General features: G+C 46.1%; 1 protein-coding gene across 2 annotated transcripts in view; it reads right to left on the bottom strand.

Annotated features, from left to right (window-relative positions):
* LOC146839300 (uncharacterized) overlaps window positions 1-15916 on the bottom strand; it is a 250346-nt gene that overhangs the window by 171435 nt on the left and 62995 nt on the right. The gene's annotated exons all lie outside the window — the stretch shown is intronic.

Genomic DNA, 15916 nt, shown 5'->3' with positions numbered 1-15916 from the left:
AAGGAGGGATTCAGACTTACCTTGGAAAGGTTGGTTGGAGAAACTTGATCTGCCACCACAGCCTCTTGAACCCCTTCCTCTCTGTGGATAGAAGTTTGAGCGGGACCCTCTGTAAGGGCGAGTCTCTCTTGTCTCTTGGGGATTAAATTGGGACCGGACGTAACCACGGCTGGCAGCTTGTCCCCTTCTGCCAGCCCTTCCAAAAAGTGGTAGTCCGCCAAAAACTATTTGTATGTTAGATTGCACCTTACTAAAAGCATTGAAGGTGGCCATGTATTTTCCCAAAGATTTAACGAAATTATCGCCGACTAACATGCCTTTGGCGTCGCACAGGTCTTCTTTAGCGGAGAGGTCCGCGAGTTTAGGATTCATTCTAAGGAGGACTGCCTTCCTCCGTTCAGTAATCAGATTGGCGTTGCCAATAAGACATATTGCGCCTTCCGCCCATCCTCGTAATAGATCAGTATCTATTGGGGTATTGTTAGATCTAGCCTCTTCAGTCATGTCCAAAATTTTTTATAGTGGTCCCATTACGTCAAGGAGCTTGTCTTGAGCTTGCTTAAGGCATTTTTCAATTCCCTTCCTAGGGTCCCTTCCTGATTTAAAGAGGAAGGTGATCAGCTCGGGGTCAAGTTTGGGTGTGCTGCAGATCTTATCCTCCGTGGAGGGTCGAGGGCACTCATTCCGCAGTAGGATGCGTGTTTTCGTATCAAGGGGTTTTCTGACCCACTGGGATAAGTATTTACCTACGTGGTCCATAGGCCACCATTCAGTGCTGCGAGGGTGGCGAATGGTGGTAGGATTAAACATCTCTTCTCCAAGGGGGTCTTTAACAGTAACAGAAGATGTGGAGGGGTGGTCTAAGTCCTCATCGAGGTCCTCGAATGTATCTTTAGGGTCAAAAATAAATTCATCCAAGTCCTCATAGTCTGTGGTTTGGTTATAAAAATCATTATAGTAATCATTCCGCCTTCTATAATGTCGCTATGGACACCCCTTCTCTCTGCCCCAAGGAATTGGGGTCTCTCTATTGTGCTGCTATGAGCACCAAAATCTTTTGTAGCGCTGGGGCTACAGAATTTCATTGCATTAGTGAATGCTTCCAAAGTATGTTTTCTTTTCTGGGTTACCTTGCCCCTTTGAGGTCCAGAGGTGGAGGGGAATTCCCCATCGGAGAGAGAGAAATAGATCTCCTCGGGAGGGGAAGCCCTCTTCCTCTTAGAGAGAGCAGCATCGACTGCCTCTCCGATTGAAGATTTTAGTTCTTCCCCAATAAACCTCTTGAGGTTGTCACCCAAGGCTTCTTTAGGGGTGTGTTGGGTGACGTTGCCATCAGATTCCATTATAAGATAATAATTTAGTGAGGTTGAAAAAATATTCTTGGAATGCCTAAATAAAGGCTTAATGGATAAAATCCTTTTGAGGATTTAAAACTCAAAGGTATATGCAGGGCAATCAATTCAATTGTATTTCTGAAGACGCCTTACCAACAGACTTGTTGCTGATTAAAATTGCAGCTTTTTTTCTGAGAAAAAACTAGTACAAACTGTGAAAGATTAAGCTATAACCGTATATGAAATAATCCAGCAGGTGGCGATCTTTGTTTAGGAGTCTCTTTGTAAAATATAGCAAAAACGGGTCGAGAAAGGCTTCTGTTAGGCTCACGAAGGAAGCGTAACTAAGGGAACCAATCCGAGCCGTGTGAGCGGAAGCAGAGCGAGGGCCTGAGGCACGTTCCTGCGTCTCCCAGCAAGTTGCTAGGAGACGCGGGAATCGAGGAAGCACAAGTTACGGTTCGTGCGATAAATCTTTGAAAGGATTCTTGCTCATAGGAAAACTAACGCTTAAGGAAGAGACTGGGTTTAAACGATGCCAGGGAAAACAACGACTGCCTCGTGAGCGGGCGACACTTATCAAGTGTAAATAAATAAACGATCGTGAATGCATGCGATCGCTAGGGGGCTTGACATTACATTACTAAATAGCTTTGAACGGTAATGCTAATTAGAGGAGGTAATCCTGCCATAAATTGGACAGGAGAGAGCTGAAAGGAAAGGGATGTTAAGTACATAGTAAAAGTACATAATACATCCTATAATCGGCAATATAGATGTATAAAGGTAGAAGATATAAAATATAACATCAAAAGGCAGGTAAATCGAATCAATGAAGAGGTAGACAAACCCAGAAAATAAATGGTACTTAGCTGTGTCAGGGCAGCGAACAAAAGAGGATGATTTGAGTCAGCACTGTCTACTTGTCATGTTACTAATGTTCTATTTATTGTGATGTAATAACATTCTTTAAAGGGCTGCAAGTTTGGGCAGCAAATAAAAGTATTTGCATAATGATAGCCTCCGGTCTTGTAATGCTGCTGTCCCCATCCTTTCCTTTCCTCACTTGATCACCTTAATCTTCTGAGCTGTTATAGCATTCAGAATTGAGGCTATCAAGGGGTGGACCCACTTGAGCCAGGAATCGATCCTGAGGATTCGACAGGAGGAATCCGATAGATGACAGAATAATCTGCCCAAGTATCTATCATTCTCTTAGTCGATTCGGGGATAAAGATGGCCACCCTAGAAGACGTGTTAGCAACCTTAGGTATTGTACAACAGGAGGTAATAGCTTCTAGAGCTGAAACAGCAGCCTTACAGGAGCAGTTTAATAGGTTTCAAAGAAATCCTTTTGACACCTCCACTACCCAACCTCACGGGGGAGGGTTATTGCCCAACAGAGGAGGGTTTCAGACGATCCCTCATATATCTGTGGAGATTCCAACGCCCATTCCATTTGCCCCCCAGAACGGTATTATGGGGACGTTAATAAGGTGCAGGTCTTTTTTGACACAAGTTGTGTTACACTTTTCTTGCCGTCCCATGGCCTTCCCTAATCAGGCAAGGGTTGTGTTCATGATATCATACTTGGCAGGTGACGCAGCCTTATGGGCAGTACCATTGGTAAAAATGGACGACCCGCTGTTATACGTTTGGGATGAGTTCCGGGCTGAATTCGAAAAGGTATTTAACCGAAGAGCCACTACCCTATCTGCTGATAAGGCGTTACTGGAATTAAAACAAGGGTCACAAGACCTGGTGGTGTACATTAACTCCTTTCAGAGGCTAATCCCTGAAACCCAGTGGCCTGAACAGAAAAGAGCAGCCCTTTCTTATCAAGGACTGAAGGACGACTTGAAAGACGTCCTGGCCCAAATCGACCCCCAACGTTCTAATTGCACGGATTTAATTAATCTTACACTGCGACTGGATTACCGTTTAATTGAACGAAGAGGGGATAAACGTAGAATAGAAAAAACGTACCTTAGAACAGAAAAAGGGTGGGTACCAGGAGGTAGCAATACTACTATACCTGAACCCATGGAAATAGGTACAGTACGTGCCTCACTATCTGCTGAACATAGAGACCCGAGAAGAAAGAATGGCCTATGTCTATATTGCGGGCGTAAGGCCAATTTCCTTAAGGATTGCATGGTAGAACCCAAGTTCAGAGCAGGACTTAATAGACCTATGTTCGACGTAACTGAGAAGAAGGTGGGAAACTGACATGCTCAAGAATAGAAAAAGGGGAGTTCTTGGGCAAAACCACAGTCCCTTCTATAAGTGACCTAACACCAGCCATACACGAACACTTCTTCCTATCGTTTTCCATACTTACTAACACAGGGTGGAAAGAAACAAAGGCTATGATTGACTCTGGGGCTACAGGCCTTTTTATGGATGAGAGCACCTCAAAAAGGTTACAGATCACGCTGGAAAGAAAAGAGAAACCTGAGAAAGTGTGTACGGTTGACGGTAGGGTCTTAGTGTCCGGTTTCATTTGCTTTTGTACACAAAGTTTAGAAGTAGTGTGTGATGGTCTACATAAGGAGGAGATTAGGTTCAATGTTATCAAGGCCCCCCAGCACGGGATCATATTGGGGTTGCCTTGGTTAGTCAAACACAACCCTAGTGTGGATTGGGTTTATAGAACCCTGACCTTCGATTCCTCCTGGTGTAAAGAGAATTGCGGAATTGCATTGCCTTTGTCGGTTACTGCCTTAGCCAATAAGTATACCATAGCCACAGCTGCTGAACAAGATATTACACTTCCTTCTTGTTATCATGAGTTTCAGGATATTTTTTGTGAGAGCCAGGCAGGAGTGCTGCCACCTCACAGACCATATGACTTCCAAATCGACCTGGTCCCAGGGGCGAAAATACCATGTGGGTGGATCTATGCCCTCACTGAGCCCGAAAGCCAACATCTCAGGCAATATCTGGCTATTTATTGAATGGTTTTATCCAACCTTCCAACTCCCCTGCAGCGTCGCCTTTATTTTTTACACCCAAGGCAAGTGGCGAACTCAGAACGCTAATCGACTTTCGTGCTCTCAACTCTATAACGATATAAAATCGATACCCACTACCTTTGATCCCTGTTCTTCTCGACCAGGTGAGAGGAGCCAAGATCTTTACCCGATTGGACCTCAAGGGGGCATACCACTTAGTCCACATGAGAAAGGGCAATGAGTGGAAGACGGCCTTCCGTACTAGGTATGGTCTCTTCGAATATAATGTGATACCCTTTGGTCTCTGTAATGCCCCTGTAGCGTTTCAGTTCTTTATAACTGACGTCTTCAGGGAATTCCTGGATGTGTTTGCCGTAGTATATATAGATGTCATTTTAATCTTCTCTGCTGATGAAAACATTAATCGCCAACATGTCAAGTCTGTGTTTCAAGGTTTACGCAACATTGGATTGTACTGTAAAATCAGCAAGTGCGTATTCCATGTACAGGAAGTGGAATTTTTGGGTGTTATATTAACACCTAATGGACAAGAGATGGCGAAGCACAAAGTCCAGGCCGTAAAAGTGTGGGGTTCCCATTCCTCGGTGCGAGAAGTACAGTGTTTCCTTGGCTTCGCCAGTTTTTATAGGCGATTCATACACCAGTTCTCCAAGGTAGTGTCTCCCATCACCAAACTCCTGAGGAAAAACACAGCCATCCACTGGTCGGTTGAAGCCGAACAGGCTTTTGAACGTCTCAAAGAAGCATTTACATCCGCTCCCATATTGGCTCACCCTAAAAGGCCTTTAATTGTAGAAGCCGACGCCTCTGACGTAGCCTTAGAGGCTATCCTGTCTCAAAGAAATCAAACCACTGGTCAAAAGCACCCGGCAGCATACATGTCCCACAAACTGAATACAGCAGAATGCAACTACAGAGTTGCTGAAAAGAAGTTGTTAGTGATCAAAAGGGCATTTGAAGTATGGAGGCACTATTTGCTAGGTGCTCAACACATGGTCACGGTGTATTCTGATCACCGCAACCTTCAGTCTATGAGGTCCGCACGCACGTTATCCCCGCAACATATGAGATGGATGCTGTTCTTTGAGGAATATAACTTTGTGGTTACCTATCGACTGGGCTCAGAGAACAAAAAGGCAGGTGCTCTCTCCCGACAGGATTCAGCACAGATCAAAAAAGAAAGGGAAGTACACTCCATATTGAAACCTGTTTAAGTTGCCGGAGTTGTCCAAACAGAAGCGTTCCTCCAAAAAAGAAAAGACGCTATCCAACAACCCTATTTGAAGGAATGGTTAAAGGGACACAAGCAATGGAAGGTTATACAAGGATTACCTATGTGTCACAACCAGGTATTGGTCCCCACAAAAGCTAGACAGCAGGAGGTAATCCAATGGTGTCACCATATACCCAGTGCAGGACACAATGGAGTGGAAACAACCTTAAACCAAGTGTTAAGGAACTTCTGGTGGCCCTCAGTCCACAAGGATGTCCAACAAGCCGTTCGCAACTGTACAATTTGTATTCAAGCCAAGACAGATCATGGAAAGCCAACGGGGTTGTTACAACCTCTGCCCACTCCTGAAGAACCATGGGAAACCATTTCAATGGATTTTATCATTGGTTTACCCAAAGATAAAGGGTTCTCAGCTATCCTAGTGGTAGTTGACAGCCTAACACAAATGGGACATTTTATAGCCTGTGCAAACATTACTAGAGCAGGACAACTGGCCCATTTGCTTCTGGTTCATATTGTGCGTATACATGGACTACCGAGGACCATAGTCTCTGACAGGATGTCTCGATTCACCGCTCAGGTCTGGACGACCTGGTGCAAGGCATTACATATGGCCTCTGCAAAATCCACCAGCTTCCATCCCTAGACAGACGGTCAAACTGAGCGCCTCAACCAAACACTAAAACAATACCCGAGGTGTTATGTGGAAGAAGGCACTGACTCATGGGTGGACTTACTATGGATAGCGGAGATGGCGTAGAATAGTGCTCAAAACCAATACAGGTCTATGGCTCCCTTTTACAGTAATTACGGTTTCACCCTAAGATAGTCCCCTTCATTCATCCGAGGATAAACACCAAGATTCCAGATATTAACCAGAGAGTAATACACATACAGAAAACCATCAATGACACTAGAAAACACCTTAAGGCGGCCAAGACACGTTATAAGACTCAAGCTGACAAACACCGTAGACCTTGTCCTGACTATAGACCAGGTTCTTTTGTCTGGTTATCCACCAAAAACCTCCGGTTACGGAAATATAGTAATTTTAATCCTAAATACATAGGTCCGTAGAGAATCAAAAGATGCATTAATCCGGTTACTATGATGTTAGACCTACCTAAGACACTACGCATACACTCAGTGTTCCATGTCTCCTTGCTCAAGCCTTCATACGCCTCCCCTCGGAAAAGGCCTACTCCTGTGTGGGTGAAATATGAACCAGAATATGAGGTGAAAGGTATCCTAGATTCAAGAAAAAGGGGTATGAAGATGTGGTATCTAGTTTCCTAGAAGGGATATACGGCTGAGGAGAACTCATAGGAACCAGCCTCAGACATTATAATGCTCCTCAGTGCATTCGTAAGTTTCATAGAGTGAACCTGTCCAAACCACGCTCATGTCAGCGTTCCTCAGAGGAGGGATGTGCTGTTATGGTTCCCTTTGGTGCTGCGGGGGGTGCAGAGAGTAACGCTGCCATATGCGTGGCTCGGGCTACTCTCCGCTCTTACCTGCAACAGGGGGCGCGGCTCCGTCCAGAGTGGCGCCGTGTTCAGGCAGCGAACGGCTCCTGCGCTCTTCCGTATTCCGATTGAAGGAACGTGCGTGACAACATCAACCCGGAAGCACTCAAAAGAGGCTTCCGGGTTGAAAACGAAGCAGATTATCTTGCTTCAGGATTGTCGCTACATGCTGTGAAGGAACAGCGTCTTCTGGTGCGGTAAGGTGGCGGAAAGTGCTTTTGTTAGATTATCGTGATTAACCTTGCAAGGTTATCTTGGGCTATACTGCATTTTGAGTAGCAGAACTGATGCTTGGGCCCTTATTTCACTGGAGAATCTTGCTGCCTTAAACCACAAAACATTCACGGAATCGCCTCCTACAAAATACTTTGTTTTTTCTGTTGGCAAGTAACTCTTGAAGAGGAAACATTTATGCCTTGATGTTATAATGAATTGGTTGACCGGATAAGAATCATTATCGGTCATTGCAAATACAAGAGTACAACCTAGGATTCCTTTACCCTCGCAGCACTTGGGGGTCATGAGGTCTTACTAGGATTCATCCCCTGTGACGCTTGGTTTCGTCATTCTGTTGGTGGGTATTGTGTGTGTGTGTCCTTAATGGTGTTACAGACTCAGATGCAGGTACCTAACAGACATGCGCAGGTATTCACTGGTTAGTTCTTTATTTCAGCAACCTGTCATCACCATTGGCTAAACAGGAATAGGACATTCCTTGTGTGCTCTTGTACAGAACTGTTTTGTTTTTTCCTTTACAGGTAATAAGGGAAAAGAGATTCTGTTTACTATATGTGGTAATTATTATCCTATGTTCAAGGTGTTGTTTCTCGTTTCAGGTCTCCCTCCCTGCTGTCCCCATCCTTTCCTTCCCTCACTTGATCACCTTAATCTTCTGAGCTGTTATAGCATTCAGGATTGAGGCTATCAAGGGGTGGACCCACTTGAGCCCTGAATCGATCCGGAGGATTCGACAGGAGAAATCCGATAGACAGAACGAACTGTACTGAGCTGAGTGTGTATTATAAACATGCTACTCACCATAGGGACAACCTTTTGACATGACAGTATCCTCCTCATCTGGTACGGAGGGCAAACAAGAGAGCTCGGAACAACAATCAACAAGCATTGTTAGAGACCTATGATAAGGCACCTTCTAATCAGTTGGTGTGTGTGAGTACTTACAGTCATCTAAGTACTACCATAAAAAAGCTATTGATTCAAACTGGCATATTTTGAATAAAGGTAAGAAGGTGTGTGAGAGACCCCTCTTTGCATCCAAACGCAGTAGGAATCTTGGCAATATCTTGGTGCATACAAGACCAAGTCCTACCTACACTGTTGATAATACACACACTATTTGGACCAATATACCTGTCCATGGCCATTTCCCCTGCGGTTCATGTGTGGTGTGTCACCTTACCACACGAACGACAACTTGATTTGGGACTCAAGACACCATGGACATTGACAAGCCATACTAACGGTAATTCAGATTGCGTTATTTATTTGATCCAATGTCCCTGCAATTTGAAATGCGTTGGGATGACTACCCGCAAAGTTAAAATGAGGATGATAGAACACAAGAGCTTTATCAAATGCAAGAAATCTAATACGAAGCTCACTCGCCACTTTCTAGATGCAGGACACACAGAAGACGACTTTAGATGCGTAGTCCTTGATAAACCTCATTATCACCAAAATATGGGCCCCCTTGATACGGTCCTGTTTTACAGAGAACAACGGTGGGTGTTTTGATTGGGCCGCCACCTGACAGGCCTGAATGATGATATACCATGGTGCACGGTTTGGGATATGGATAAATGAATTTATAGAATGGCCTGCGGCTGCAAGCCCTATCCGGTGCGCTCTCAATTTAACACCTATATCTCAGTAGTAGACATAACAGTGGTCATATATCACTTGACCCTGAATCCCTCTTTCAGTTAATTTTCATGAGGTACTCTTTCCTTTGGTGAGGCCATTTTACATATAGGGAGACTGTCACACACTAGATAAATTCATGTCTAACCAGAATTAAAACTAAAATATTTAGGATTAATTTATATGATCCCCTTTGTAGACCTACTAGATCGGTTTGCCTCTTGACTGGCCGTAAATGTGGTACATTCACGCAACTTTGAATATTTGATTATTTTGAAACATTACACACTTGATTTATATATATACTACTAGTCGTGTTATTTCCTTCAGACTAGTCATTTGACCTTGATATTAGAGCTTGGTATCAAGAATATTGTTTTTGTTTCAGATTACGTTAGCGAGCTTTGTCGTTTTTGTTTCCATGGTTACTATACTCGTGATCGTCATGACACTTCATGTAAATAGTAATATGTCACTTCCGTACGCCAATACTCTCATTTACGAGTATATATACGAGAAGGCACGAACTGCCCGGTACTCCCACCAGAGTCTACTGGGAACGCCGTTACGCTACCTGAGGTGAGCAGAATCCCTAAGAAAACCTAGATACTGACAAAGATGTGTGTTAGAAGCTTTTTGTTTGTTTTAGTTTTGCATAAGAGATTAGGGATTTTGAGCTGAGAGACAAATTTTTTTATGAACTAGTCTCCTTTCATCACCTATAGACTTGTACTATTAACAATATGCCCCCTTACATTCTTTTCTGACATATGACTTTGCCACATCTATTTAGAGTTTAGCGCTGATGTCGAGGTGGTCCTCCAGATATATGTGACATTACACATTATACATAGAGCATCGCACAGAACCAGTGCATACATTCGTGGCTAAGTAGTGTTTCACTCTGCTTTGGGCCACCTGCATGGGATTTTTGTCAGTGTGATCCTTTGTATCTCTATGCTGGATTTTCTATTTGGCTACACCAGATCGCCATATTAATATTGTTTTTAATTTCTACTAGAGGAATCGCCACGGCGAGAGACTCTGTAGATGGTTGAGTTGGACTAAACAATTTGATCTTAGGTAAGATCTTTTGGATCAGACCAGATATGCTGGAATGAAGGGTGAAGGTGCACTTGGTGATTTTGTATTTAAACGAATAATAACATTATGCTACTTTTTCAGAGCCTTCTGACCAATCGCATTGATTGATTGTCAAGAATTGAGGCCTAAGTATCTTTTCCTTTTTGTCTTCATCACTTTACACACTTTATGCATGCAGAGTGACTGTTATACACTGGTCCGGACGAATGCCTAGAACTTAATTGTCAACAAGGCAGAAACATGTTGACCACTTACTAGGGTATTTATTTTCAACCCTATATCACCTATTTTTATCTACTATCCCATAGGATGGAAGAATAAAGTTGTTGCCCCTACGGAGATAGTTTTTAAGACACCTTCACATTTTTCTTTTCTGTTTATTTGCACTCTGCCCCTCGTTGCCCCATTGAGGTACTAATAATACCATGTGATTATCAGTCCTGCTCCTTCTCTCTAGGGAAGTCGTAGCCCACAGGGGGTACCTTGCGGTCCCCCTGTGTTGGAGGAACCCAATGATGAAGCATGTCACCCTCGGGTGAGTGAGGGTTTTCGTCCATAACACTGTTGTGTCCCTTCCTTGTTGCACTTTTTCACTAGCGGACATGTTCTTCTGGTCCGATATATCCTATAGTTAGTGGGAGTCATTTGATTTGAAGTAATACAGGATAGATTTCTCTCTACAGTTGTATAGTCTTCCAAGAGACCCCATTGTGTGTGATATATAAATAACCAAAACAAACACTAATATTTACCAACTATAACCCAAACTAGAACTTGAGCCCCCGCCATGCACTGCTTATGTCCTCATACATTACATCACAACTGACAATAATGATGACATCACTGATGACACCATACAGACATTGTGACTCCATCCTATTGAGTTTGTTGACTAAGTAATTCAACATGCTTGACAATTTTCTATTATCAACTTAAAGACTTCGGATTGATCCAAATTTTAAATCCAGAGGTTGACAAGTATACATTTGCTTCTGTAGAGCTCCATGGGCACAGCGCTAAGTAGATTAGTAAAACACCCTGCACACATTCTGGACTTGGGCATCACAGCTGCAACCTTGGAGTCATGCCTTTTCAAAAAGAATGTTCGATTTGTCTGGGGTTGGAGACAGGAAGGTGCATTTGCTGAGATTAGGGAAAACTGCTCAATGCGCCACTTCTGAGTCCATATCTACCAGGCAATGAGTGCTGTATCGCTGATGATACTGGAAGGGCTGGTGCTGCAGTGACTCAAGGCAAAGGAAATGAGGAATGTGCAATGGCATCACACACACTGCGACCACGTGAACGTAAACACTCGATCATGGAGCGTGGGATGTTGGACTGCACGAGGGCAACTGAAAAGTCATCTTTGTGTGGGACCAAGTTCAGAATATAAACTGATAATAAACCTCTTTTGAATGATAACAATGTGAACACCAGCTGGCTACTGCCAGGTTGGTGAGGTTACGTTTGAAACATCATTCTGAGGTTGAACACACTGCAGGCGAGAGGAATAAGAAGACTGATTGCTTGCCTCGACTGTCCCGAGGGCAGGAAGATGAGGAACATGAGAAAAAAGAGAATGACTGTGAAGATGTGGAATGTATTGCAGCAAGTATTTGTGAGAGAGAACGAGTGTGTGTGTGTGTGCGAGTGTGTGTGTGTGCGCGTGTGTGCGTGTGTGTGTGTGTATATGTAGAGAAAGACATTGGATGCAGATTCTATTTTATTGAAAGTGATTCATTTCATGAGGAAAGAATGGCCAAAAGAAAACTGCAGACTGATAGCAAAGTTCATACTGTCAGAGGTGAGCCATGAAGGACATTTAGGTGTGATATCTAACAATAAAAGACTTACGATGCAACACTGGTAGCCTGCCATGGACTGGGATGCGGAAAAGTTCATTAGAAAGAGTTACCACTTGTTTGCAAAGTGATAAGAGACTGATTTACAGAGTGCTGCTTATGAAAGAAATGGGTTTTCCTGACAGAGAGCGGGCCAATGAATGGAATGATTTTTTAGGTCTGTTTCAGATGCTTCCTGTTATGTTATGTTAAGATGCATTTATATAGCGCTCGGCTACTCTAAAAGAGTGTCCCGGCGCTTTCCACATACAGCTACAGTGTATAACAACATAACAAGAAAAACAGGAGCCCCAAAAGAGAAAAGGAAGAAAATCCACCTTAACAGAAAGATTAAAAAGCCAAGTCTTCAAATTCTTTCTGAATTGAAGCAAATTGGGAGTACTGCGAAGTACCAGTGGGAGCGAGTTCCACAGCTGGGAGGCCTTGTGGCTGAAAGAGCGCCCCCCAATCCGAGCCTTCCTCACGCGTGGAACCACAGCCGTGAAAAGGGATTCCGAACGCAGTGAGCGGGCAGGGCGATAGAAAGCCAATCTCTTCTGCAGATAACCTGCGCCTGAGCCAAACAGAGCTTTATGTACCAGCGTCAAGGATTTGAACATAATCCGCTTTCGGATCGGGAGCCAATGCAGCGTCTGCAGAAGACCAGAAGCCCGTGCGCGTCTATGCAAACCAAAGATTGCGCGCGCTGCAGAGTTCTGTGTCACCTGCAGACGCTGGACCAAATAGTCTGGAAGACCCAGGAAAAGGGCATTGGCATAGTCTAGCCTGGATCCGATAAGCGCCTGCACCGTAATCCGTCTATGCTCCGCAGATAGTAGTGGAAGAAACCTGCGGAGCATTTTCAGAACACCGAAACAGGTGCCGGCCAGGCCAAGAACATGCGATCTGAGAGAAAGCTTGTTGTCAAGCTTAATGGCGAGATTTTTGGCCACCAAGGAAGATTGTGCCGGGGGACACATGGCGGCCGGCCACCACTGCCGCCACTCGGGATCGATGACACAGCTGAAGAATAACACCTCCGACTTACTGGAGTTGGCCTTTAGACTGTTCCACTGGAACCAGCCAAAGACCATATCCAGGCAGTCCCGTATTCTCTCCCCATCAAATGGCTGATCTTTAGCACATGTGAAAAGAAGTTGCGTGTCGTCGGCATAGGACACGATCTGGGCTCCGTAAGCCTCCACCGCAGCCGCCAGGGGGGACATAAAGATGTTGAACAATGTCGGGCTCAATACAGACCCCTGTGGAACCCCAACTCCCAGTGGCGGCATCTCGGCGGAGCTCTGGGACACCCAGACCATCTAGCGGCGGCCCTCCAGAAAAGATGAAAACCATCTGAACGCCGTCCCCCTTAGGCCGATGTCATGATGCCTAGCGAGGAGCGCCTCATGGGGGACGGTGTCAAAGGCCGCCGACAGGTCCAACATGACTAACATGGCCTTGCCACCCACATCCAAGATCTCCCTGATGATCTCAGAGACCTCCACCAACGCCGTTTCCGTACTGAAGTTCGGATGGAACCCGGATTGGGATGGATGGAGCAAATTGTTAGATTCTAAAAAGCTCGACAAGACACCATGAACATGTTTCTCGGTGATCTTAGCCAGGGCCGGGAGAAGTGAAATTGGCCTATAATTGGCCAAGACCTCGGCATCAAGACCAGGCTTTTTCAGAAGGGGGATCACCATCGCCCTTTTCCAGGTGCGAGGGACACTCCCCTCCCTCAAGGAGGCATTGAGGATCGGGTTGACCAGGGGATTCACCACTGCCGCCATCCCGGCCAAAAATTTGGCAGGGCAGGGGTCAAGTGGGGAGCCAGATTTGAGACTGGCCAGCAGAGCCCGGGACATATCACTGGAGACAGGAGGAAAGTCAGCCAGTACTGCCGTAGGCAGGGACGATGTTCCAAGTCCTGCCCCGAGGCCACAGCAACCCTCCGCCATGCTCTCCGAGAAGGAGGCCTGAATTGCCTTGATCTTGTCGGTGAAAAAAGTGGCAAGATCACATGCCCACGCATCCGATGATACAGGGGGGGGGTGAATAGGAGGAAGGGGCCGTGAACTCCTTCACAATCGTGAAGATCTCCTTACAGGAGTTCGCCGCCGCCTCAATCCTCCTGGCAAGATATTCCCGCTTGGCACCAAGAATGTCACGATGATAGGCCTTCACCGCCGATCTATAGGCGAGTTTGGCCTCCCCATCATATTGAAGGCGCCAGGCCCGCTCAGCAACCTTGCATTGACTGCGAGCCAAACGCAGCGCCTCCGTAAACCACGGCGCCGACTGCCGTATCACCGAGGACCGGGGGGTTACCCTTGGTGCAAGATCATCTAACCTCTCAGTCAGCCATAGCTGCAGGGCCTCAGTGTCTCTTTCCGGATCCCCCGAGAGGGGACAGGGATGTTCCGTGAGCGCCTGCTCCAACATATCAGGCGTCACTCTGTACAACGCTCTCGAGGCCGTTCTGGGCACCGTGGGGGCGCAGATGTCAGACCGCCCATTTTCCAACACGGAAAACCCAATCAATCTATGATCCGACCAGAGCACCGGCCGTATTTCGATGTCGACAATTGGGACAGAAGAGAACACTTGATCGAGGGTATGCCCTCTCTCATGTGTAGGCCCTGACACAAACGGTGCCAAGCCAAGCGGAGATGTAATATCCAGCAGTTTAACCCCATTCGGATCGTCCGTGACATCGAGATGAAAGTTGAAATCGCCTGCCAGCAAGCAATGCTGTGCAGACAGCGCCAGCTCCGAGATGGCTGTCTGTAGGTCCTCCCAAAAGGAACCCACCGGGCCAGGAGGCCTGTAGACCAACAGACCCTTAAGTGCTTGAGCTGGAGACAGTCTGAGCGTAAAACCAAGGGATTCAGAGCCCTCAATGGAGTTAACAGGAAGAATAGAGCAGGAAATGTTCTTCCTCACCACCACAGCAACTCCGCCCCCCCTACCCTTCGCCCTGTCTTGGCGGAAAATATTATAGGTTGGAGGGATCGCAGTAAAGATGTCCGGATTGGACGCCTCTCCCAACCAAGTTTCGGTCAGGAGCAGGCAAAGAGGATTATCCCTGACAAGAAGATCGTAGATGTACTGGGCATGTCTTCCTACCGATCTTGTGTTCAACAGCAGACAGAGATGTTTCGCATGTACTTTAGATGCCCTAGGGGCGCAGCAGAGTGACCCAGTGGGCGACCAGCCACACGCCGGGCAGCGACGTTTACCCTTGTGTCGACCGGGGAAAACAGAGCGACACAGGCTAGATGTAGTACGCAAGGCTCGAAGCGTAGCAGAGGTATAATGTAACATACTCCCCGCTTCCAATCAGAATCCACAGCCGCCCCGCCGCCTCCGAGACGCTGGCGGGCGCAGACGGGCAGGACTCTGGCACGACTCAGGCTAAGCGAAGGCTTCCACCTGCGCGTTCCGCTGCGCGGAAGGGGCGACTGTAAGTAGGCTCTCCCGTCACCCTACGCTCGCGAGTCCGCTCAAAGATGGCGCCCGCCGCTGAAAGTAATGCCCCAAACCAAAATGGCACCCAAAATCGATCCCCGGGCCCCGGACCCACCAAAGTGGTGGTGCTTGGAGGCGCAGAGTGCGCTTTTTTAAGTGCAGTGAGGGGCCAGAGGGCGCGCGCTACAAGCTAGAAACAGCAAGAGGCAGTAGGATTAAAAACGAGGGTAAGTGCAAAACAAATACAAACCCAGATACAAAACAGGGAAAATTGTTAAAAACACAGCGCTAGTGCAGCGCGAGCTTCACAAAGTGGTAGGTGGTCAGAAAACATCCTGTGCATCAGAAATTAGCCATTGTGCTTGTGGACTACATGTCAAATTGGTTGGAAGTACGGTTTGTGCATGGCAGAGAGGGTTTTCTGTGTGAATTGGTATTGGATAATGGTGTACAATTTGTCTTGAGGGAGATGAAGCAGTATTTGGATGGAACTGGTATCAAGCATAAATGTGCCAGTCTTCATCACCCACACAGTAATGGCCAA

This window comes from Triturus cristatus, chromosome 4_1 (assembly GCF_964204655.1).
Source record: "Triturus cristatus chromosome 4_1, aTriCri1.1, whole genome shotgun sequence".
In the NCBI taxonomy this organism is placed as follows: Eukaryota; Metazoa; Chordata; class Amphibia; order Caudata; family Salamandridae; genus Triturus; species Triturus cristatus.
Note: the sequence above shows the minus strand (reverse complement) of the source record. Positions and strands in the feature narration are given on the sequence as shown.